The 27,309-nt window shown below is 38.1% G+C and overlaps 1 long non-coding RNA gene across 2 annotated transcripts; it reads right to left on the bottom strand.

Moving 5' to 3' along the window:
* Positions 1-20,421: 20,421 nt before the first annotated feature.
* Positions 20,422-24,442, bottom strand: LOC138105724 (uncharacterized). Of its 2 annotated transcripts, none has more exons than XR_011148643.1 (4): positions 24,400-24,442; positions 23,665-23,723; positions 21,557-21,796; positions 20,422-20,614 (listed from the first exon to the last, which is right to left on the bottom strand). It is a non-coding gene; the product is annotated as an uncharacterized lncRNA (long non-coding RNA). The 2 variants fall into 2 exon arrangements; XR_011148642.1 differs by lacking the exon at positions 24,400-24,442 and adding an exon at positions 24,111-24,217.
* Between the last annotated feature and the right edge of the window lie 2,867 nt (positions 24,443-27,309).

Here is a 27,309-nt window from a genome sequence, read left to right as displayed (position 1 = left end):
AAACTAAAACAAACAAAAAACCCATCTATGTTTATCTCTCCGTTCATGCTTCTTTTTCCTCAAGTCATGTTAACTTTTAAATTGTTCAAATAACACACAAACAAGTGAAATGACATGGGAAAAAGTAAAAAGTGATATAATGAAATATTTCAAGATGCAATATTTTTAAGCTGACTCATTCTTATTTCCCATTTCCTCTATCAGTTTAATAGAAACCTCTTCCTTAATTATTTACTAATTAATGAATTCTGGAGAGATAGGGAAGGTTAAATAATTTTCCTTTCTTTTTTTACATTGAATGGTAAATGTAAAGCATAGAACTTAGACAATTTTTGTTTAAAAAAAACAGAGATCTACATGCCAGAGTCACTTCAAGCACTGGCCCATCTACTCCTACACTTTGTATAACTAATAAAATCAGCACCCTTGCTGTTCTCTATGTCTGCCCATCTTTCTTAATGATTTTTTATCTGTTTCCATAAAACTTGGCTCAAAAAAACCCCAATACTTCCCAGTCTACAACTGGTTTCCCACATACAACCAAAGTGCAGCATTTTGCCTTTTCAAGTGGCTACCACTATTCAGCATATGGGGTTTTTTATTCTTAGTTCACACAGCACAAAGAAAGCAAAGCTCATTTGAAAACAAACTGACTAGGAATTAATTCAAGCTCAAATGATCTTGACTAAGTAACAAACTCTGTTGTATTATAAAAATAAGATAGCATTTCCAACACTTTATGGCCATAAAATGCCATCATTTACAGATTATCAAGGCAGGAGGGCAAGCAGATTTCATTTTGTAAGGTCGTTCCCTCCTAAGTATAGAAAATGAAGATAAGTGCATCATACGTCGCAAGCTGAGAAGAGTGGTTAATGTTATTTCTGTTCTTTGCATGTTTGAGGGACTTGTTTTATGTATCAGAATTTTAAAAAAGAAGGAGAAAAACATCAAGGCCAAAAGGGACTATAACTAAATTAGCATGACCACACTTCCTCTGGAGGCCAAAGAATCTCCTTCTATTACATCAAACTAAATGTCTTTGTAAAGATCCCAAGTAATGGCAATCTAAATCATATGTTCCAAAGGTTAGCTACCCTCATTGTTAAAAAAGATGCACCTTATTTATTAGTCTGGTATTGTCTACATTCAGCTTCAAGCTTCTGAACATTATTACATTCTTTACTGTTTAAGGCCATTAAATACTAGAAATCTCATTTTCATACATCTATTTGTGGACTCTGATCAAATTACATCTGAATCCTCACTCAAACATATTGAACAGATTGAGCTTTCTCAGCCTCTCATTATAACTCACATTACAAGAAGCCCACAAACATTCTTATAGCTATTTCTGAATATTTTTTCAATAATTTTTCTTTTTTGAAATATAACAACCATAAACTGAAAATAATATTACAGGAATAGTCTAACTTATGCCATTTGCTGATGTTGTCCTACTTCTCTGTTCCTATACCTATTTTATTTCAGCAAACAGTACAGAAAAAAAAAAGTGATCTACACACCTGAACACATTACTCTGATCTCAGAGTACAAAAAATCTAAAATAACTTCTGAAGAAAATAAACCATTAAATATATGAGGGTAAATGAAAAATGAGATAAAATGACATGACTAGCAAAGCAATCCTGCTAGAATGACTGGATATCTTTAATAAAAGAGCAAATTTTATGGACAAATAAAAAGCAGAGTAGTATTTGTCTAGATCTCTACAATATTCTGCATAAAGTTTTACATAAAATTGGGGTTATTGCTGCAATTGTAAGAAGTAAGGAACTGGCTGTGGAGGAGATGTCAACTCCTATGTGCTAGACCTCTGCCCTAGAGTGAAGTTAGCAGTGGAGTTCCTCAAAGATCATCTTTGAGAACAATCTTATTAAATATTTTTAAAACTGCCTGGCATAAAAAGTAGGAGTGATGTCAATGCCTCCTAACCATGTGTCAATACAGAGAGCTGAACTAGGATGAAGGGAAAACTGGGTAACTCGGGGACTGGAGTAATAGAAGTGTCATGACATTTAATAATACGAAGTATGAGGTTGGGGCACAGGCTCAGTGCTCAAGGCTTCTTAGCAGTGTATACCAAATTGGATTTTGATGCCCTCAAGGAGAGGATAAAATTACTTATTTTCTCAACATGAACAGGCTTCAAAACTGTATTTTGTGGTGATGACAGAGGAACCAGGACAGGAACATCTTCCCTGAGAAGTTTGTGTTGCTAAGCCAAGCAACATCCCTACCACCAATAACAAACAACCATGGTTCCACTGCCTTCTGCACAACCCCTTCTCTGTCTCGGGGCTGGGGCCATGCACACTGTCTGAGGAGAACAATGGAAAGCTACTGGCAGAGGCAGAGAAGTGAAACATACTCACTGCAGGTGAAAAGAACTTCCAGTTCCAGCATCAGGTAGCCAAGATCCCAGTTTCCTCTGTGCTCCCCTCTGTCGATGGCCACATCCTCCTAGAACACTATGTTGTCTCCAGTCTGGAGAAATTAAGAGGAGGCAACAAAGGTCGCAACTGAGTAAAGCTTCCCAGTCCCATTACTATAATATGTGGCTATGAGACCTAAACCACCCAGCCCTGTTAGAAGCAGGGACCAACTTTAAGCTCTTGAATCCATCTTCCACTCATCCATGTTGAAATAAACTCCTTTCTCTTTTGTTGTCCTCTCTAGCAGCCAAGTTGACAGTGTTGGGGAAGAGGTGTGAGCAGGAGGGGACGAGTACACAACCAGCATAGCAGCAGTCACATGAAATTAATGCTCGTGTGATCTTGGCACCCTGAGCTGCTAGGAGAGGATGAAATATGGGAGCAATTCTGTACCATGATGATTCTGCAGACACATCAGTCTGTCATCATACACTACTATTTATGCCTAAATCTAGTTCTGTGACAGTTCCTCAGAAACTAATACACTGAAAACCTATTAGGGAAATGAAGATCATAACATATTAGTCAATCTCAGGACAACTGAGCCACCAATGTGATGCAACCCTACAAGGCAAACATGACCTTAAATCAGAAATGATAATTTCAGTAGAGTAAAAGAAGCCTTTATGTTATTTTACATTGCACTAATGAGTCCCTGTTTATACAGCTATGCAGAATAATGACAACTTATATTAAAGAAAAATGGATTCAAACTGGGACACGTGGAGAACTGTTACTAGGATGATCAGAGAATGGAAATTTCCCTGTTTTGTAAGAACAAAGTTAAAGAAAGTGATAGCACACTACCTTCTTTCCTTACCTCCAATTCCACCATAACTTTTTCTTGCTTCTGCAGCACCTGCACCTTTCTACCAGCACAAATGCTCCTGTATGTATGCAGTGAACTGGGTCAAGGAACTAATATTCAATAAAAACCTTTCAATCCTCAGTTTCCTGATGGGATTTCTTTTCTGAGTATGTAAGTCTATGCTGGCACACAGAAAATAAGGCCTGAAGCTGAGCTAAGAGTAACAATGCCAACTTACGATGCAAGAACAGATTATTGTTTGCTAATAAAGACATGTTGAAAGGGAACACCAAGAAGGAACATAGATGTTTAAACCTAATGGAAACAGAAGCTTGGAGAAAATGGCTGTACATCTATTAGAAACCACTTCAGGCTGGAAACCAGAAATTTTAGCTGTCACAAAAGTACAGTTGTAGTTCCAGTTACAGGGACAAAGGCATAACCAGTTCTTACAGTACAGCTACTATCTGCTAGCACTTTAGAAGTTATTTTTGAATCCCATATTTAACAACTGTTCCAATATTTTTGGTGGTAAGTATACATTTTATTTTGTTGAAGTGTAGTATTTTTTTAAATTAATTTCCGGGAAGTCAGAGATTAGTAAATTAATAAATAAAAAAATAGTACCGCTTGTACATCTGGACAAACTGTGACATCTGGAAATGCTACCAATAGTAGTATTTACTAGTAAAGGAAAAAGAAGCTTCAGGCAGGGTGTAATTTCTCTAAAATTCCAAAATTATTCCAAGAGGTTTTTTCAAAGAATTACCTCCAGTATGTGGTGTGAGACTTTCACATGTGCTTTGTACACCCTGAAACCCATTACAATACTTGTGACCTGATTTTTTACATAGTTTGGTACTTAGTATTTTGGGGCTTTTGAAACTTGTCCACCTGTTTATGTGTTTAAAGCCATTATTTGGCTGCAAAAAGGCAACGTATGCAAAAAAAAAAAAAAAAAAAAAAAGCCATTAAAACAGAATTCTTTTTAAAAGCACCAAAAAGGCTCCAAAATGTAGATAATCTGTTTTCATGGATGTTAACTGGGTGTTTAATGTTGGAAGGGGGAAAAAAAAAGAAGCACCTTCCAAAATCCTTGATGCCAGTTTTGTACATCGTTAGAGCTCATGATTTTGCATGAGAAACTTGACAAACAATGGAGTCTTAAAACACATCAACCTGCAGGGATTGGATTGTATTTAAACATACATGGTAACTCTTACTTTTCATACCAATGAGTTGTACTGTGGCAGCTCCTTTGGGAGTCTGTGCTGCGGGCAATGAATGTGCTTTACTTTGCTGGTTTGTTTTCATATTCTTTGCATTGAAAGACTGACTTTGGGAATTAGTTTTCCAACTACTTGATAGAGACTGACTATTAGATATTAGAAACATGCCTTGATACCATTTTAAAGAAATTCTAGCATATTTAATTAAATTGAGACATATTTCAAGGGTTAGCTGAATTATACCGTTCGGCATAATCACACAAGCAAAATATTTTACATGCCACTTGTTAAGTAACATACATATGTGGCCACATAAGTCTAAAACAGTGTGTCTAAACACATCAAAAAGTCCTAACAAGTTTTCAGATTTTACACCTGATCCTGCTTTCTTCCCCCTCAAAACATGCTCCCTTTGTGCCTCACACTTCTACACTGGTACACTTGAAATATCTACTTTTAAAATACAGAATAATACACACAAAAGAACATGTGAAAAAATTTAAAAGTATGCAATAAACATTAATATAAAAGAAATTCAAAACTCAAATAGTATTTACAAATAAAACTGCTTTTATGATACCTTAAAACACACTATTAAAATCTTCAAGGTAGGCTTTAAAAAAATTAAATTTTATTCTGTCCTGAAGAATATCGGAATTGGGATGGAGGGGTTCCAGTTGTTTTTTCAAAGTACTTTAGGAGCTACAAGTGTAAAATTGATTGACAGAAAAAAAACACACGGAAGAGAAGCAAAAACTATGATCCTAATACCTTGCTTATCGTTGCTTTTAATCAGAGCATTAGAGATTTATATTTTACAGCAAATTTTATAAGAGATCTCACTCTTCACTTGAGCATCATTACCACCTGTTTGATCCTTTAGTACTGCCAAAAAACATTTCAAGACCAATACAGGCAGAAGTAAAATACATCTGACAAACAAAATAAATTATATTATACTAGTTATTCATAAGATATATGTACTCCTTACCTTTGAAATATTAATATAGTTGTTGTTGTTTATTTGTTACGTCACACTAAAAACCAGTCTAATAAAATTTCAGCACACTTTCCAAATTACTTACATTTTAAATGTGTAGATCTGTGGTCTCTGATGTTATTATTTTTAATGAATAGCAAACAACGTACCATTAATAAATAATATATAATAAAAATATTTTTGTATGTCTCATTCATTGTTAAAACATCACCTTCCCCTCAAAGGGATACATTAAGTCTGTTTATTTTTTGGAAACTCCTGCTAGGCTAGAGCAGCTTTTCATCACCGAAAATGTCAGCAAATTTGGAACACTTGTCTTTTTGTAGAAGAAAAATGTATCAAGTTTGACAACTCTTTTAAGCACTTTGCCATGAGTTATCCAGAAAACCTCTGTGTGGTGCCAGCGATTTTCATGGACCCTCCCCACCTCATTACAAATTCTGATAAAGGTGCCACTGTTTGAAGGGCTTGTTTTTGTCAACATTGATGTCATCCTGTAGCATTTGTGCACTCCTGACTCCAACCACTTTGCTGCAATAGCTCACCTCTGAGGGATGCAGTGAGGAAGTTTCGTGAGCAGTGCTCTCTGTAGCCTGGGTCTGGAATCCCTTTTTCATTCCAGTCAAAGCAGATACTCCATCAGTGACTACATTTGCACAGTTTTTCCATTAAACATCGGTTTCACTAAATAAACCATTTCCTGTCGAGAATAGATCTTCTCCAGTACATTTAGAGCAGTAATTGTCCTAATACTTGTTTCTTCAAATCTTCAGCAGTGTCTTCTATGCATCTTTCAACAGTATTTACTAACAGAAGAGTGCATTTTAGATTGCTGCTATATTGTTTTACCTGTGTTATTTCAGTGATTTTTATCATTGTGGGAACAACAATTGTTTCCCCAATGGCATGTGGTCTCTTGCTATTACCTATTAAACATCTAGATTTTTATCATTAAGTTTTGCAAAGTACTGGATTGAGCAATATAACTCAAAACATCACTGAAAAGAATTTGTGAAGGTCTGTCTTCATGTTCTAAATGCATAGTTTTCTAAAAATCTTGCTAACCATAGTGGCTTCATACCACCTTTAGCTGATATCTCAAGACACAATACACACTTTTGGCGAACTTCATTAAAAACAGAGGATGCCAATTCATGGAGTCATAGTCATAGAATCATAGAATGATAGTTCCAACCCCCCTGCCATAGGAAAGGCCAACTTTGCTAGATCAGGTTGCTCAGAGCTCCATCCAACCTGGCCTTGAATGCTTCCCAGGAATGAGGTATCCACAACTTCTCTGGGCAACCTGTTCCAATGCCTTTCCACTCTCACAGTGAAAAAATGCTTCCTAATATCTAATCTAAACCTACCCTCTTTCAGTTTAAGCCATTCTCCTTTGTCCTGTCACTACTGGTTAAAAGTCCCTCTCCATTCTTCTTGTAGTTTCCCTTCAGGTACTGGAAGGCCACAATTATGTCATCCCGAGTCCTTCTCTTTTCCAGGCTGAACAAGCCAAATTCTCTCAGTCTTTCCTCACAGGATATTTCAGTCTTGATAATTTTTAATGTGTTTGATCAACTTACTGCCAGATCCAATCAGATTACCATTGGTCTTGATGTCATGTGGCTGACAAAGAATTCACACTTGGAACAGAAGTGTCAGCTCTACCATTTTCTTGTTCCCTGCTTGTGCTCAGTATTATCTTCAATGACAGTTTTTTTACAGGAATCTTTTTAAGCCACTTGTCCATTTTGTGAGGGTTAATGTAACCAAAACTAGGTAATACGATCTGTAAATCAAGTTAAGCAGGCACGTGGAAATGGGAATGTAGACAATACATTGAAAACAAGTTAGCGAGGGCACCACTGTCAACCCCTGGTGACACTGGGCGGAGCACCCAGTCTTCCCCCAGGACACCTTTGTGCCATACCTGAGGTGACCATCTGACCAAATTAGGGCAGCGGTTTTGTTTTGGGTTTTTTCCCTTCTTTAAAGACAGACTCTTTGGAAGAGCTACCACTGAAGCAAGTATGAGCAACGTGATCAGATGGAGCATAAAGAACAGCAACGAAGAGATCATGTTGCTGGTGGTGCCTGTTAATCTGGATTTCTACTGAAGGGGGAGGAATTCTCCCAGTAAGACCTAATAAATGTGAACAATTTGAACAGTTAAGGACTGGGTTGTGTGTCTGACTGTTGGCTCCATCAAACTCTGAGATGCCATCCATGTGAGCTCTCAGTTATTTGTGATTAGTTGCAACTAGATTCCTGTGGCTTCCTTCTTTGACCGCTTCATACCTGCTTCATTCTGCTTCCCACTCCCAACCAGTCTGCCTGCCTGCTTCTTGAAATAAACTCTTACCTTGCCCTTCTAGTTAGTATATATTTTGATTCTGTGGCTTTTTGATTCCAAGTCTGTTTCCCGAGTATGCTTTTGCTTTTTTGCCTTTTTTTCTTTTTTTTTTTTTTAAGATGCTCTGTGCTACTCCTAATTTCTGTTTCTTTGGGTCACCTTAACTGTTTTCCTGCCGTGATTCTAGTCTAGCAGCAATCACTGAGCCCAGTTGCCTGTTTATAGTACCTACCTACAGATGACAGTTGTTTGATATTGTGTGGAAGTTGACAGTATGAATCAAGAAATGGAACTTTCACAACTATTGATCATGTTTAGAGCTGTTCCTTGAAAGCAGCATCAAAACAAATGGAGCACTGCAGTAATTTTCTATATATTTACTGAAACATGAAATCTCTCAGGGCATCTGTAGGAAATCCAGTGTAGATCTCTCTCTTCCACTATGAACACTGTTCAACTTTCATGTATCATTCAGGGAGCATCAGGCCTCTGACTGATGATAAAGTTTCATCAGGTAGAGTGACTTGTGTCCTGTGACATTACCTAAGCTAAAATGTGAATTATTTTCCTACAGTTTCTAACATAATGTTACTTATGAAAACTAGTGATTCTGAATCTGAAAAGCATAAAAGAGAATATAATTTAAAATTAACCTTTTTAGTAACTATTTCTAAATTCAATACAAGTCCCAATACTAACATGTATTAGGACTAAAGTCTTCCATTTTAGACATTACTTCAATAAAACAATAAAAAAAAATCTATACTTGCAACTGATATACAAAAATAAAAGACTTCTAGATTCAAAATCTACTTTATGGCTTCTGTTCAAATCTCATGTCCTTTTGAGATTTCTGGTTTCACAGCTTTAAAGAAGCCTATCTGAAATTCTCTGTATTGGTAAAAGAGCACTGAACTGAAACTTAGTAACTTGATTGAAAAATCTTCCACGAAGGATCAGATATTTTTGGGAATCATGCTTTCCACTTCTTGACAAGTAAAGAAAGTGAATGCCTGTAAGTTTTTGGCTTCTAAACTTAAGCAAATATTCACATCTGAAAACAGAGATAATCTTCAACATATTCATAGCTCTCTTGGATTTTGTCATACCCATGTACCAGGACTTGCATCTGAAGATACCCAGAACTGCTCAAATGAAGTGGAAAGACCACTACAAAAATATGGACCCTTGTATTTTGTATTTTTTGGACTGCATTATAAATTGACAGTTCCTATTCAACATGACGTTCACCTTGACTGGGACATAGTTCAACCACACTGGACCAGACACACAGCTGTTGGACAGTAATGCAAGTTCCAATAAAGCCTTCTGAGAGTAGCATTATCAGAATAAACTTTGATGGTTTGCTGTTGCCCAAGACTGAAAAAAATCTGTCTTCTTCTCCACACCACTCTTTAGGGTGGAGCTCCTCATGAACTGCAGCTTGCCAGAGAATTGTGAGAAATAAATCAGCATCTTAAGAGAGTTTTGAAACTGGAGAGACTCGGTCAATAGGAAAATAAAATTCTTGAGCATCTCTTATTGAAGAAAAATTACCATTAAGAGTTACTTCTGCATATTCTTGTTTGTGGAATTAGCATCCTCTGATTATAATCTTACAAAATCCTTAACAAATCTCAGGGTCACTGAAATGAACATTTGAAACTTAAATGTTGTTGTTGTATTGTAAACTGGTATAATCAACTGGAAATCCACTTTTTTCCAGCCTAATTTCAATCTTCCTTTCATTTTAGAGCAAGAAGTCTAAAGGAAGGACGGGAATTCCTCCTCCAGTGGCATTGTTCTTGAAAGCATTCATAAACAATGACTTGGAAATGTCTGAGCGTTAAGTGACCACACACTGAGTTAAATCTCTTTGACTGTGATGTTACCTTGAGCAAAGTAAACTTTGATGCAGAAGATGTAGTGGCAGAAAATTTGTGGTGATAATTCTCAGAGAAACACCGTTATTAACAAGGAAACTACATTCCTTCAAAAACCTCAGTAGATACAGTGACAACAGTCAGAAACCCTGCACAGAACATAAGGAGGTATAAGTTGTTCTCCAGTTAAACACAGGAAAAATGTATTAAACAAAAGACAAAGCATAATATTAAGCAGAATCTGTGATTAAGGTGCTGGCTACTGAAGAAGAGACATTAACTCTCCCATGGCTACTCTACACATTTTGATTTGTGCTTCTGCAGTTAAGGCAATAGTACGTAGAATAATTCAAATCCAGGACAGGAACTTCAATCGGACTTACCAGTGAAGATACACCAGCTAGGTATGTAGCTAATAGTTGGGTAATTCACCAAGTTTTTCAGGAAAATAGGCTGGAATGGGTTCTCTATGAGAACTCTCTCTATGAGAGCCCAACATGTTCCCTTAAGGAAAGTCAGACTGATACTTCAATTCTATAAGCACCCCATTCCAATAGAATAATGGTGGTAGTAATGAATTTTGATTTTTGAAGTTTGATATTTTTAAAGCATTGGGAAGTGAAATTATACACACAGGCTGATGCTAAATGAGCCTTCAGGATTTCAGAAGTTGAACTATTCACCCAAAACCTAGGAAAAAAACACTTTCAGAGCACAGAGGTCAAACAAGATTCCAAAGAAAAACCAAACCAACAAACGAACCAGACAAAAAACACACAGAAAAGTACTGCCATTTTTCCTTCCAAAATAACTTGCACCAAAAAATAATCTTCCTATTCCGTTGCTTTTTCCAAATATTGAAGTTGTGTAACTGGGATAGATAATGCCATGGCTGAGGAAACATACATAATGAGAGTGTAAAAGCTGTACCAGATGAGTTTTAGGATACAGTGCTGGAATGCTGGTACTAGAATGGAAAAATGGATCTGTGCAATGCTGCTGAATCACTGCTTTGAAAAAACGCTGCTTTTCAAAGATCCTTCAAATGATGGGAATACTGAATCACATCTTATCATAGAAAATGAATATAGATGTAAAGATTATTACTTCCACTCAAACTGCCTGAAGAAGTCTGCAAATATCTTGACTAAGAAATCAGGTTAATACAACCTTGAATTTCTGAAAGGCACTCGGTTCCTAACTATAGACTCTTAAGACAGGTAGGAATGTCATGGTTTATGGATCCTCAGATGACTAAACCAATGACAAAAAAAAAAAAAAAAAAAAAGGGTAAAAGCATATTTGGTTTGCTTTTTCAGGAATGGTATTTCACTAATAGAATCCAAAAATTGTTTCTGCTTGGCCTTTTTTTGTGCAACATGTGCATGAATTATCTGGAAAAGTGAGTAAACACCGAGGGGGATCTCTAAGTATGCTCCAATGTTGATACTAACTTGTTCCAGAAAGAGGAAAGGCACGGGGATAAGGAACTGAAAAAAAACACCAACAAACCAACCAAAAAATAGCAAAAAAACCCACATAACTTTATAGTCCTGACTGGCCAATAAAATGGCAGATGAAATACAGGGTAAATTAAAACTTAAAAGTGATGAATATATGAAAAAAAATTACCTTTATAAATATGACAAGCTCTAAACTGAAAATTTACACTTAAACATGACCTTGAAGTTATGAGAACTCTATGAGAACATCGGTTCATTGTTCAGGAGCAATCAAAAAAAGGAAATCAAATATTTGGAATTACTAAGATGGAACAGGCAAACACGTCACCATGACACTACATGATTTCACAAAGCTCCCAAATCTTACAAGCTGCATGCTTTTATGTTCCATAAGAACAAGACAGAACAAAAAAGAGAGAGGCAACAAGGAATCAAGGTAGAGAATACGTTTCAAGTACCGTGACGTAAGGTAGAATTCTTTACCTTAGAAAAGGGATGGCTGACAAGGTCATAAAATGGAGATATACTCAATCTTGACTGGCATAAAGAAAGTGAAGAAGCTTTTTATTATTTCCTATTTTGCTATGTTCTCAAAAAAATACGGATTTACAACAATAGGGGAAGCTGTTGCTTAAAGGAGAAAAGCAAAATAGTAAAGCTGTGGAGGAAGTCCAAATGAATGTCAGAGAACAGACAAAGTATTTTGACTACCCGAGTTAGCAAACGGAGAGCAAATGATAAAGGCAGCTGAAGACAGAAATATTTGCCATTAGGAAAGAAATACTTTTCCGAAGACAATATTGGCAGGGGGTGGTGTGTGATGATCCTCGCGAACAGGGTCAGGGAAGGCAGTCAGTGGTGTGAAGCCGAGTTCCGCACCCACAGCTGGGCTGTGACATCTCGTGGCCACACGGTGTAACTGCAGCCCAGAACACCGCGCAGTTTTGTTTTGCTGTCGATGTTAAAAAGCAGAGACCCTGAAGACGTGATCAGTGATGGGGGGAAGGAGGAATAAAATCAGAAGTGTACACTACTTATAGACTCTCTACATAGATATGGGTATTTTTCTAAAATTTAAGAAGTGAGGTTATTAGTGATATATGAAAGAAAAAATTGACTCAAATGATGTACTGCCATTAAAACAGACATGCTTTCATTAATACTGTTGAATTTGACTTCAATTATGTAGGAAAACAGATTAAATTTTAAGCCTAATCGGAATCCAAAAAATCACGGACTACCCGAATAATGCTCCCTCAGCTGTGAATGGAATTGGATTTGGGTTTTGTGACATGCAAACCATATGGGTCTAGCAGACAGAAGAACATGGAATCTTAAAGACCCATGCCTCAGAAACAAAATATATCTGTTTCAATATCTGAAAACCCTACTGGAATGCCATTTCCTCCTAACCCCTTTTTTGGCTCTGTGCAGCTTTTAAGAGCAATTCAGCTCAGCACGGCAAAAGCAATACTGAAATTTTATTTTGAGATCCTTTCAAGAAAGAGATATGTTGAATTTCTCACACCTATAGTACAAGATTTTAAGTCTTACAGATACTTTCACTTACCTACTTTTAGCTTTGTGAAGAGATTGAATACTTAATTTTAAAGGCAAATCATAATCACAGGATCACAGAATGTGCTGAGTTGCAAGGGACCCACAAGGACCATGGAGTCCAGCTCTTAGTCCTGCACAGAACCATCCCCAAGAGTCACACCATGTGCCTGAGAGCATTGTCCTAGCTCTTCTTGAACTTTGTCAGGCTGGTGATGTGACCACTTCCCTGGGGAGCCTGTTCCCGTGTCCAACCCTATTAAAGTTAGTGTTGAATTTCAGTGTGTAAATATATTGGATAACATGATCACTGAGATATCTATTCAAGTGAAAATTTCTAATTAATATAAAAAAATTAAAATTACTCTTCTCATCAGAAATTTTAAATCAGAAAAGCAGTACTTCTTGAATAAAATATGAACAAAGTAACAGAAAGTGTTTTTAAAAATCCACACGATTTTTTCTACTTACAATCATTTAGATTTGTTGAATTTCTCCTATTTTATCCACTTATGATAACCACAAAAGAGTTCACTTCTTTAGAAAGTCCTACACAACCTTCTTTAAGGGTTTTTCTTCTCCTGAAATCTCAATTAGCATTTGGTTTAACAGCATAAAAGAAGTTTATGTATGACAAGAGCTCAGTAGTGTTGCAAATCATATTCATCAACTTTTTAAGCAAATTACAATCTTGGCAAGAATATAATATTAACAAAATAAAATGAGCATAAGTAACATTCCCTTCTTATTAAGTTGCAAGTATGCTTTTCCTAGACAAGAATGAAATACATTCATGTGGAACATGAATACAACAGTGAGGATTAAAGTCTCTCATTTCTATCTATTTGTTTTAAGTAATAAAAATGCAGTCTTCATCAACATAAACAAAGAGCATTCTGAACATTTCAGAAGGAAAAATCTAATTGTCAGCAACACGATGACGTCATGTAACAGTTTTCTATGAAAAAGATTGAAGTACTATGACCCTTCATAAAACTCTTAGGCAAGGCATAAGTAAGTTCAGAGGGAAGCCAGAAGTATCCAAACAACAGGCCAGAGAAACTAAAGATATCTACACAACAATAATGTGACTGGGTACATACAGAAGGAGGGGGACTACGTTGCTCTGCTATGAATAACTGTTTACTCCCACACAGAAAGTTGTACAACACATACATTTTCAGAGAGCATCGTGACTTACAAATTCAGTTATACTTGGTCTTGTATGAGCTAAGCCGTGATGTAAAGATAAGGCTCAGGCAGCCTTTTCTCCATGTGGAAAGGAGATATTGCTAAGAGAGGTGGGAAAATGTCAATACCACTACTGTCTGATCTGTATAGAAGAAGCCATTATGATACATTGTGGTTCATCGTGTATCTGTCTGATTAACACTGCAGTTGACAGAAACTCACAAAAATAAATTCAACACAAAACCATTCATGACCAAGCTTCCATCCACTTATATTTGACAGCAGAAACTGAAAATACTTCCTATCCATTAGCTCATATTTTGTCTACAGGTAGATCAAGGCTCCTCCTGAATAGCAATCTTAGTGTAATACCACAGTCTAAGCAGCACTTGCAAAATCTTGAAACTTGCAGTTGAGACCTGCTGGTAGAGTTTTACATGCCTTTGGCAAAGCTGGCATCAGATGTACTTGAGAAGGTAAACATCAGTCCCAAAGTGCTACCAGAATATATAAAATTATATATACTCCTTTATGTTCATTAAAATACAGCTCTCTTATTTGTGCCTGCTGCTGTACCTCTTGCTCAGTTTTGAGGGGAGGACAGAAGGAGAGGGGTCAGAGTTCTGGAACGCTTACATAAAGCTGCATCTCGTACCCTGCCCCTCTTTGTCAGGGACAGCCTCTCCAACAGGGAGATCAGATGTGTCTAATGATCAGAACAGATGGATGTGAAAATTGAAATAAAGTCCTGAAGCATGTTATCTTGGAATTCTCACAAGCAGATGGTTCTGAGGACTTTTGGAGGAATGCTCCACAGACCTGGTATATAGTACCCATTTGGAGTTAATTTTGCTGCCAATCAGTGCTGTAGGTAATCACCTTCCCAGACAGATATTAGAAAAAATTCTATGAAAGAAGTTAAGAGGACTTCTGATCTCAGGTGCAATCTTGCTTGTCTAGCAGAGTGGCATGGCAAGCTTCCTCACAATCTTAACTGTGAGATATGCTTCAGCCAAAGGCAAGAACACAGTAATTCCTCTAAGAATTTTTTTCTTCTCTACAAGAATGGACATGTCTTTATTGAGAAAAAGAATTTAAGTATCTGAAAAAAACAGAAATGAGTATATTAAGAAATACATTAAAGAGGTTGGTGAATTAAGTATAAGTCGTATCAGGTACCTGACAAATACTTCTGGTCCATCACAAAGGCCAAAGGTTCAGTTTGTCTCCAAGCACATAAAAAAATTAATTTCAGCCAATCTAAGACAAACTGGAAACTGTTTAAATTGTCAGCTCTGCTTGGAGGCCTATCTGTCTACACTCTACACCTGTACATTTAATAATCTGTTGGAGGCTCTAAAGATCAGTGACAACATGCTATCTTTCCTAAAGAAACCACTCCAATGCTTATCAGAGACATAAAAAACCAGATGGCCTTTTCTGGTGGGTTGACCCTGGCTGCCTTCCAGGTGCCCACAAGCTGCTCTGTCACTCCCCTCCTCAGCTGGACAGAGGGAGAAAAACATGACAAAAGCCTTGTGGGTCAAGATAAGGACAGGGAGGTCACTCAGCAATTACCGTCACAGGCAAAATAGAGTTGACTCAGGGAAATTAGTTTCATACATTACCAATCAGATCAAAGTAATAAGAAATAAAATCAAACCTTAAAACACCTTCCCCCAACTCCTCTTTTCTTTCCAGGCTGAACTTTACTACTGTTTTTCCTTATCTCCTCGCAGCAGAGTAGGGGGACAGGCAGTAGAGGTTATGGTCAATTCATCACACATAATTTCTGCCACTCCTTCCTCCTCAGGGAGAGGACTCCTCACACTCTTTTCCTGCTCCAGCATGGGGTCCATCCCATAAGAGACAGCCCTCCACAAACCTTTCCAACATGAGTCCTTCCCACAGGCTGCAGTTCTTCACAAACTGCTCCATCATGAGTCCCTTCCACGGGGTGCAGTCCTTCAGGCACAGGCTGCTCCAGCATGGGTCCCCCTTTGGGTAACAAGTCCTGCCAACAAACCCGCTCCAGTGTGGACTCCTCTCTACATGGGTCCATAGGTCCCACCAGGAGCCTGCTCCAATACAGGCTTCCACAGGGTCACAGCCTTCTTTGGGTATCCACCTGCTCTGGCATGGGGTCCTCCACAGGCTGCAGGTAGATCTCTACTCCAGCATTAACCTCCCTGGGCTGCAGGGGTGCAGCTGCCTCACAGTGGGCTGCACCACAGGCTGCAGTGGAATCTGGGATGGTGCCTGGAACACCTCCTTCCTCTCCTTCAGTGACCTTGGTGCCTGTGGTTGCTTCTCTCACATATTCTCACTACTCTCTCCTGCCTTTTCACAGCAGTTTTTTCCTCTTCTTAAATATGTTATCCCTTTTTTTTTTTCTTTTTTACATCTGTCATCCTAGAGGCACTACCACCATCACTGATGGGCTCAGCCTTGGGCAGTGGCAGGTCTATCCTGGAGCCAGGCTGCCATTGGCTCTGTTGGAAATGAGGGAAGCTTCCAGCAGCTTCTCACAGAAGCCAGCCCTGTAGCCTCCCCACTACAAAGACGTTGATATACAAACTCAATGTATCTTTTCAGATTTTTCCTCTTGTAATGGTAGCCTGAAAACTAAATAAAAACAATAAAAAAGGACATTCATACTTGGGCTAGTAAAGTTACACATAAATAAGAAAAGTTCATGGAAATATTACAGAATGTTTTTTAAAAATTAACCAGGACTGCCTTTTGCACAAAATACTACATCTCTCAGGACTATTTTTATTTATTTAAAGCCAATTTCTTTTTAGTTTCAACATTCAAAATTCCAATTTATTAGTATGCATGTATGCACAGGTATATACCCACAGATAGAAAGCTGCGCTGTGCCTGAACATTCAAAAATGACAGCCCTTCGACAGTTTCTGGCCCAAATAAATGAATATTGAGATTTACAGACTCTTGTATGAATATATTGGCATTCTGCTGTTTCTGTCAGTATAAACCAAGCACTGGCTCTGGGTAACATAGCAACTATCTTGCAAAGCATTATCGATTTATTGAAAATTAAGGTCATCTGGAAAATGGTTCAAATAATATTAAACAAAAAAAGATTACACTTTTGAGCTCTCTGTTTTGTATTTCTCTAAGTGGGATGCAAGGAGTAACATCTTCCAGAAAAATCGTGCTTGTCAGCGAAGAACAAGTGCTGATATACTGAACAGAAGGAAGAATAGATTACAATTGATGACAGCACACAGAACATACTCATTTAAAATATCCATAATATCTATTTTACATTCAGAATTCCAAAATAAATAAGATAGAGATTTCATATTTGATTTGTTCTTGCACAAATCTGGGTAAACTAGAGTGCAGGGCTACCCAACATGAAGTTATTAAAACAAAATTATATCCACAGTCCAATCTCTGGCAAGCACTCAAAAGCAGTCAAAGCAATACTCATGAGATAGTTTTATTTTATGGTAAATATCTGACATTTTCATTAGTATACACTGGCAAAAAATGCATATTGATGTTCCAAATGCCTATAAAAAGCAAAAATTAATACACACCCCCAAAAAATTACAAGCAATTTAGAAATTGCTTTCTGTTTCATATCAGTTTTAAGCTCCTATGAGATTGCCAGCAAGCACGAGTAAAAAAATATTTTGGTGAGAAAAACTGAAGGTTTTATATGTAATTACTGCTAAGTCAGACAAAAGATCCACTTAGCACAGTTCTTCGAGTAGCAAAAGGAAATGCTGTGTAGGGAGAATGCACATCCAGCCAGTTTCTTCCCGCCCACTCCCACAGCACCTACAAGTGTTGGGTTAGGAATGCTAGAAAGCACACACTTGCCTACTTCTGTTCTTACTAAGTAATTGTTTTATCTATGACAACAATTCCGTTTTGAACCTACTTGTACAACCTGACTACACAATCTCCAGTAAATTCCAAGAGCTCAATGCCTACTGCATAAAGCAGCAGTTTTACTTGTCTGTTTTAAATTCAGCTCCTACTACCTTAATTGAATGCCATCTAGTTTTAGTACTGAGAGATTTGGTGAGTAACAGTTCCACATTTCTTTTTTCCACTGCCTTCGTGATCATAGGAACTTCGGTCCTATTTCTGTACCTTCTTTTTTGCCAAATTGAACCTACAGCTTTGGTTACACTACTGTATGCACATGTACTTTCAGATAGACCATGAGTGTAACTTTCATTTTTAAATCTCCTTTGTACTTAAATTTTACTTTTGAATGGAATCTTTTAAGCCACTTCTAAAACATGGTTTTACTTTTCAACTTTCAACAGCCAAAAAATCTCAAAATTCCCAGAATAATTAGTGTATTATTCTTATGTCTGTTAATACCTATGTAATATGAAAAATCAGTTTCCAACTACCTTTAAGCACAACTGTATACAGTAACTCTTATCTGAAAATATTCTATCTTTCATGTGTGCATAATGTGGTATTTTCCGAACCTTAAAGGAGTTTGGAATAAATGTGTTTTGGTGCAACCCAAGCTCTGGAACAAAGAGTAACCAGGAAGTCAGCATGATAGCTTTAACAAAGACATCTAAATTGCACACCATATGTCTGTTAATTGGATTGGAACAAAGTTTGTCAGAGCACCCTAAAAGGTAACTAAAAGAAAAAAACGCCTTCACAGGAAGTCTATTTGAGAGATGTATCCGTATCTCTGCTGCCATCAACTACTGCATGGAACACATTAGGAGGAAGAAATAAAGTCCTTATCTTACTTTGAAAGCTCGCACAGGTGAACAATTATAATCCACATTGACTTCATCTGAATTTTGTGATAAACCTCTGTACCAACAGAGAGCAAATCCAATCTGATACATTTAACAAATTTAGTTTTTCCATTTCATTGCTATTCCTGCAGTAGCAGGACACACTAGGTGTTCATTTTTTACTTTATGGATTTGCTTATTATAATTTAAAAGCACAGAAAATATAGATATATAGCTTCAAAGATCCTTCATTGATCAATTTTCCAATTGTGATTGTCTTTATGGACACTCAGAAATCATTTTAATGAATTTGAAGGACCTGTTGATGCTAAAATCCAAAAGTACTATGATACAAACACCACAGTTGTGCAATTTTTCTCAATTGGCGATCATCCTGCCCCAAAATAAAAATTTATTATAATACTTCAATTGAAAAAACTTCCACTGGAGTAGCATGCAGGATGCATGTTTTGTATTTTCTATGTTCTTAACTTTGTTATAAAAGTAAAATTCATGGAATGAATTAGAAAGGTCTCCCATTCCGCAACAAAGGGCCAGGCATTCTGTCAATGCTGCAGCTGGCAAGCAAGAGGTAACCTTTGCTCCAGAAGTGCCACAGCTGTTTGGAATCAATGCCAACAGGCTTGGGAACCACAGGCCAGGGCATAGGAGTGTCTGCGAGCTCTATAAAAAGCTGTGCTGTGGGCACTGTGTGAGAGAGGGGAGTGTTGGGGGTGAGGTTCTTCAGAGAAATGGACAGGGAATAGCTGTCTGCTAGAGAGCATCAAACAGAGGTTTGCAAGAGTTCAGCATATTCATTTCTGGGCAAGATTATAGTACAGTTTCCAAGAGAGTAAAACTAATATAAAGCCCCGAGGAATAAAGAGCTTTGGAAAATGTGGGGGTGGGGTGGGGAGGTCAGGTCAGATTTTGCTCTGTTGAAAAGACGAGATTGGGTCGCATGTTCCTCTTGTCTCTGTACACCTTAACCCAAGCCTTAGATCATCAGAAAAGTCATCTTTGCTCAAAGGCAACTGTATTAGGAGCTGGAAATCACAACAAAGACTTCTTTAAAACATTAGTCAGTAAAGTTAAATAGTATCAATGGAGACAACATGAAGAATAATCTAATTAAAAAATACACTGGTGCTAAAAATTTGATATAAATCATCCTGCCCCCAGTAACGGAGCACAGATTCAACAGGGATTGAAATAATAATAAGTGGCTTTCTACAACTAATTTTTATTTTTCATACTCTTGAGAAAAAGAGCACATCTAAAATATTTCTGCATATAATACAAAGTAAGCCTGTGGATGTCTTGACAAAAAAGAAGACGACTAAAACATTAGGATTATAGCCCCTGTAATCTTACCTTGGCTATCTGCATATTTTTCCCAGAACTGCTTCCTGGAGGAAGCTCTGGACAGATATAATTACTTCCATTTTTATGGAGCTCAGTCTCTTCAGGAAGATACTTGACAGAAATCCAACACTTAAAATATGGATGAGTATCCCTATTGCAATACCATGGCTGAGTTGTATAAATTTGCATCATCAGTCCCTGCTTTAAACACTTTCCATTTTCATTATGAGCCCACACTTTATATAGATCAACTTTTCATTTTTTTCAGACATAGGAAAGTAAAGTCTTTGCGAATCCTTCATTACAAAGTGTCAAACTGTATTCATTCTAAATTTTTTTAATCCCTGTTATTAGTTGTTGTTAGTTCTAACAACTAATGCAACAGATTTTTTTCAAGGAAGATTTACTTACCAGTTAAGTTATTTTTAGTTCTTTTTATAATGTAAAAGTAACATCTTGTAACAAAAGCATTTTATCTTTACACACCACAAGGATACCAGGAAACTGTCAGTCAGTGCATATGCAACAGGTTACTCCAGTTACTGACTTCTCTATCACCTTATGAAGAAGGTAGAAGAAAAAAAAAGCAAGAAAATGTGGAAAAAAAGTAGGATTATGTAAAAAATATATGTCAATACAGTCCCTTGAGATCTCCATTTCTCCCTAGTTCTTACATCCAAATGAATATCAGATATTTAAAATGCATAATTAATTAGATGAACACCAATGACATTTCAACAACAGAATCATTGCACAGCCTCCTCTTTTCACACATTTTTTAGTTTACAAAACCAGGTCTCTTTTCTTTTATCACAGAAGCATGATTATACCTTAAAACATTTTTAAATTTTAACTTAGTCAAACCAGAATATTGCACAAAGGGAGGAAGAGAGTCTTCTTAAAAAATTAATTGCTTTGATAATGAGATCAGGTATGACAGCAACAACCCTTGCCTACATTACAAGGTCAGTGCAGTGATCAAGGAGCACAGTAGTCACAACTTGAACCCAGGACTGGTTTAAGTGTTTTAACTGCAGAATATGACATCGTTGGTATGTGCATGAAAGAAAAAGAAATAAAAAAATAATTTAAAAATCTCAATATATTTTGATATCTGGATGACATGTGTGGTCCAGAGTATTTTCTTTTTCTGTCAGATACATTCCAAATGATCAGGAAAGACATCCATAAATGCATTCCCAAACAAAAGCCCAGCAGAAAAAAATAGAGGACGAAGATAGACCAAGACTCCAAGACCATGGAGTCTGCCTTCAGTACAATATACCTATTTACAACTCCCTTTCTTCTCATGGTTCAAAAAAGATGGAAAAGCCCCCCGGAAAATGCTTTTCTGGGAAGTACATTAGTCTATCCCGAATTCTGATTATTCCTCCAAAATTAACAAAATGAATTCTCTTTCTTGGCCTTCTAGAACATTCTGCAGATCCATCAAGGAGCAGACTGGACTGGACATCTCTCCACATTTCACATCACACTTACCAACGTATGGCTTTGGAAGTGCAGCCTTGGAACTCAACTGGTTCATCAGTATTTAGTTGGTAGAAAGCAGAGGTGGAAAATTATGCCAAAGGACCTTCGTGTTCATGAAAGACATCTATACCTTTGCAGTAGGACAATGCTTTTGTTATCATCGGAAGGCCCCAAAAGAGTCACTCAGTTTTCCCAAGATGAAAAGTGACAGTTTTCTTGAACTCAACTAAGATACTTAAAATATTGAAGCTGTTGAAAAAGAGTTTCATTGGTTAGGGAAGACTAGAGAATACAAAGCATTTACAGTGTGTATCACTGAACTGGAGGCTTAATAAACCAGTCTCTAATTAATGTAACTATCTCAGCAGAAAATTACTCACTTGTTCTTTTTATAGTACCAAATCATCTATTTATCACAGTACCCCTTAATAACTCCCTTGAATAAGGAATACAAACATTTCCTGCCTACAGCCTACTTCCCCACAAAACAACTCTTCCTCCCTCCCCCCAAAAAAAGAAAAAAAAAAGAAAATCAAATAAACAAAACCACAAAATAAACCCTACAAATTCTTCTCCTTTCCCTTTGCTTACTTACTGTGTTTCACTAAGATTTGTACAAGAAATCAATAAAGAAACAGCCAAACAGCAGGGAAGCCTGCATTTGAGCAAGTCCTGAAGACATTTAGCTAAAAAAAGTAGCTAAATTTCCAATTCTAAATACTTATAACCAAGCAATGAGCAGTTTGGGATTAACACTGAAATAAAATCCAAAAGCTTAGTCAGGAAAGAGTAATGGAATTTTAACTGGTTTTATCATACTGGCATATGGAAGTTCAAACTTGTTGCAACTAGCAAGAACAAGTTCAGTGTGCTCTAGACCGGTTCCCTTTGCTCAGCTGAAATGCTACCAGCACACACTGCCCTGACAGTCAACAGATGTCTCTGGCTCAGGTACCCTGAATACAACTGCCAGACAGTAACAAAACATTAGGTACCAGCTACTTCAGTGCCTTCCACAAGTGAAGGCAGTGCCTATGGAGCGGGACACGGTAGTTTTTGAATCCAGATAATTTAATGTCTTCAGAGAAATACAAGTCCTGAACATTTCTCTGCCTTATATTTTGACATTTTAACAGTCTGTTACTGGAAATGACAACAACATTCACACAATGTAAAGGCTTACTAAAGGAAGGATTATGAATAAGATGACAGAAGATGCTACACAACTTAACCCTAAGTCATCAACCTAAATGGCAATTTAAAACCAAGAGTTATACAAAACAGTAAAAGCATTTCACAAGGAAAGAAAACATCCATTAGAATTCTGACTGTGGAATCAGACAAACAACAATTTGCTACAGAAAGCTGTCACAGCATACTAGAATGTTCTGAGGGTATTGTTAGCTCTTACCACCTTCTTCTGCTGTAATCCTTGAAAGAAAGAGCAGACAGACACAGCTTTAATTTAGGAGACATTTGACAGACAAATTAACCCAGAGCCAACTAGCTTGATAATAAAAGTATTATTTAATCAGCTTATGAATTGTATACTAGTAATAGTTTTATGTTTTCTTTATCATACTAAAATTATCTCAGTGTGTTTCATCTGGCCCATTTATGCCACATCCTAGTTGCGCTGCAGAATAAAACTAACTAACTAATAAAACTAAAAACTAACACAAGAAACAGGTAAGAAAAAGTAAAAAGAACTAATTGCCAACTAAAAAAAGAAATGCTTAATCATCTTGATGCCATACTAAGCCAGTAGCAAAAGACTGGTCATACTCTAAGCTTCATTCCCCCATCCCTGATTCCTTTCCAATCCAAAACCTATTTCTGTAAAAGCTGTGATGAAAGTTTATGGAAATAAAATGCCATATTTGGAATGCCAATGCAGTAGTGCCTCATGCATTTTGTTGACAACATTTTCTTTCAGAACAGAGTTTCCTTTATAAAAAAAGAGTGACCACACCAAAGCATGGTGTTTACCACCAAATTAGTTCTGGACAGACCTTTCTGTTTCTTTTCTCTTCTCATTCACACACATATACAACATCACACAAAAGTCAAAATAGAACCTCCAAGAGTTTTCCAGACATTTGTAAAATTGTACAAACCTTCAAACAGGCAGCTCTTTCATTTGATACACAGAACAAACCCGATAGATGTGTCTTAGCTAGAAAGAAAGAAAAGTTAGTCAAGTTTACCAAATGCAATAATGACCTAATATTTTGTTTTAAACTTCAAAGTAGACAAGGGACAAAGTAGGAATAACTAAAAATAATATTTGGTTAAGCACAAACAAGAGATGTTCGATTTTAATGCACAGAACAATTTAGTATTTCAAAATCTAGGGGATTTTGGGGACAGCATTAAAGGGACAGCGAGAGAAATTTAGCTCAGCTGAATTCAGTAAAAGCTTTGACACTAATTTTGTCAATCAAAAAACACCCCTACTCCTTAAGCTATAGATGATGATGAAAGCTGAATCTTCAGTACTTTATATTTTTAGCCTCTTTAAAGTACTTTCTTCCTTATTAGGAACTTAATTTTTTTCATCTACCAAAGCATCTCTTCTTTCCAGGGATTCACCATTTCAGTTAAGTTGGGTTCCAAGGCAGCAGCATTAGGCTCAAGGAACACACATACATCTATTGTGATTTAAAAATATTCTTCAGATCTACTGAGGAGCCTGCTAACCGTTAGTTTAAAAAAAAAAAAAAAAAAAAAAAAATATATATATATATATATATATATATATATATATATATATATATATATATAAAGAAGAAAAAGAAGAAGGAAAAAAAAAGAAAAAAAAAAAGAAAAAAAAAAGCCAAAAAACTCCCAACCCCAGCCACTAAGCTCCTATGTTCAACCACTTCTTCCTTCAACCTGTTACGGTTCTGGATGAGGGGAATGAAGGGAGCTTTTCACGACGAGCCCTCAGGGCGGGGAGGGCGCCCGGGGCGGCCCCGGCTGACGGTCAGACCCGGCCCCTTTCTGCCTGCCCGGCCGGGGCTGCTCTGCTTTCAGAGCTGCTGCTCTTAGAGCGAACCGGAGCGGCCGCGGTATCTGCGGTACTCCTGCAGCGCCCATCACCTCACGGAAAGCCGCACCCGAGCATTCGCGGGCACCTGAAGCGAGGGGAGGAGGGGGAAGCGCGGCCGTTGTCCGCGGCCGGAGCCCTCGGGCCGCCCTGCTGAGGGGCGAACGGGGCATCACTGACCTGCATCACCGGCCCTGCTCCCCGCGCTACCGGACAGGGAGCCTGGGGACGAGCCGGGCCCGCCGCCGCTGGGCGCAGCCCGCGCTGAGGGGAAGGGGCGCAGCAGCAGCGCCCCCCGCCCGCCCGACGGCGCTTCCCGCCGGGAGCCGCGGCCGGGACAACGCGGCTGGGCAGCGCTGCTGTGATCCCCGCTCCTCCGCTCCCGACGCGGGGCCTCAGCCGCTGCTCCGCACCCTGCGGGCATTTCCTCAGCTGTTCACGGGCTCGCTGAGCCCGTCAGGCAGTGCCCGTCCGGTGGCGGGGGCACGCAGGGATGCGAGGAAAAACGCAGCGGGAGCGCCGGGTGTGAGGGGACAGGACCCGGCTGTCAATCCGAGCAGCAGTCTCGGAGTTTGTCAGATCTTTAATTTGGAGCTTCATCTTCTTTGCTGGCCGCTGGGTAAGACAATTCTTAGTCAGAAACATGTCTTCATTACCTTTTCCAGCACAGGACCCACTGGCGCCCAAGTCAGCGAGCCCCGCCCGGTGAAAACCAGCTTTACATCTCTTCCTCAAATCCTTTTTAACTGAACCTTTAGAAAATTTTCTGCAAGGTCATTTGCTACTGGAATAGGGATAATTTATATGCTGTAAGGTTCAAAAGAAATATGTTCTTCCTCAGTAGTGGTCATAAAGCATTTGGTTCACTGGAAGTGTCACCCACACCTGTCCCTCAAACAGGACTGAGCCTGTGTGGGGATTTTTAGTCATAGTTTTCTTAGGGGACTGAAAACACCCCAGAATTAATTAAGGAAAATGTACTACTTTGCTAAGAAAATAAAGGTGGGCTTTGCTTTTCTTTTCTTAGTCTTCACTTGCTCTTTGCCAGTCATAAAATTAGCCAGTTACGATTCCGCATTTTAATTATTAACAAGAATCCTAATAAAGTAACGAAGTATAAACATATCCTATATAATTTCCCCAAGAGAGACCTGTCTTTTTTTTTTCCTTTTGTGTTATCAAATTGAGAGGAAAGCTAATGTCTTTACAATTTGATGGGTGAAGTTATGGTCGTTTAAGTCTTTGAAATGGGTCTTAATGTCTCTACCAACTCTGGGCAGCAGGTTTGTTGCAGAGCCCTGACAGCTTGGCTACTGAAACAAACAAGTGGGTCTGCACAAGCCCGGACTTCTGAATTTTGGAGTAAAATAGTAGGTTCAAGGAGGGGATATGGGGTAGGCGGTCCGGGAAGGCTGTGCCTTCCTAGTACCTCAGCCACTGGGGAAGGGAAGAGGGCAACATGCGGCCCGGAGTTTAGGATAAAAGGAGGCCTCGCCCTCCGAAACCTTGAGAGAGAGAACACCCTGCAGGCGTGTGCCCCGGCGGACTCTCTCCCTTCATTCGAATACAGTTGCAGGATTCCTCTGTCTCCTCTTTGGACATAAACCTCTGGCGTTTGTGGATTTTCCTGACAAAATCCTTCCTTTCATAGCCTTCCTAAAGAGGCCCTGCAACAATAGCCAGGACAGAACAAGTTCCAGCTGCCTGCCAGAGTCACCAAAAACATGGAGATTTACCTTCCAGTATGGCCTGGATCTGTCAAGATAGACAGATTAAAAAACACCAATCTAGTCATCTCTACAAAGTTTAGTAGTTTTGGCAAGGCATGCATTGTTCCCATGATCTGGCATAGCACGTTATTGCATGGATTTTTTTTTTCTTTTCATGTCTAATAAAGGGCTTGATTTGTTATAAATCCATAAACAATGCCCTTCAGAAATCACACTGTAAAGTGTTTTGGGCCTGGTTTGTTTGTGGGGTATTTTTCACTTTTTTTCTACCTCTACTGCTAACTACTGACCTTAAACAGACTGTGCTGGTTTGTGCTGGGGCAGAGATATTTTAAATGTTACTTATGCTTTATCAGCAGTCTAGAGAAATACACAAAAAGGATTTTAATTGCATGTATTATTTGGTACTCCAGATTTTTACTGAAATGCAGCTTTATGTCCTACCTTGAGTGGTTCAGGATTGCAAAGACAGTATAAAGACTGCTAAGGCATTATCTTTGAGCAGGACAGGTTTTGTGATCTTTGTATTGCTTCTGTACAATGTCAAGCACAGAAAGGAATCTGAAGAAAGCCACTATGACTTATTTTTGTATTTGCAGGGACTTGCACTGCATAAATAGATGTGTTTAACACAGCCTTTGCATCTGCCAAAGTGAAATCTAATGTAATGTGGTTCATAGAATGCTGATTTTTATATCAAGTTCATTCTGTTCTAATTATATGCAATAAGAATTTTGTATCATTCTAATTATACTTATTTAAATCACACATAATTGAAGTAGTCAAGAGAATTCAACAGAGTACAGGGAGTAAGCTGTTCTAGGCATATACTTCTAATTCATCAGAGTTATTTAACTGTCATAGAATCATCATAGGATATTAAGGCGTTGGAATGGACCTTAAAGATCTTCTAGTCCCAACCCCCCCATGCCATGTGCAAGAACACCTCCCACTAGACTGGGTTGCTCAAGGCTTTATCCACC

Source organism: Aphelocoma coerulescens, chromosome 2, assembly GCF_041296385.1.
Source record: "Aphelocoma coerulescens isolate FSJ_1873_10779 chromosome 2, UR_Acoe_1.0, whole genome shotgun sequence".
In the NCBI taxonomy this organism is placed as follows: Eukaryota; Metazoa; Chordata; class Aves; order Passeriformes; family Corvidae; genus Aphelocoma; species Aphelocoma coerulescens.
Note: the sequence above shows the minus strand (reverse complement) of the source record. Positions and strands in the feature narration are given on the sequence as shown.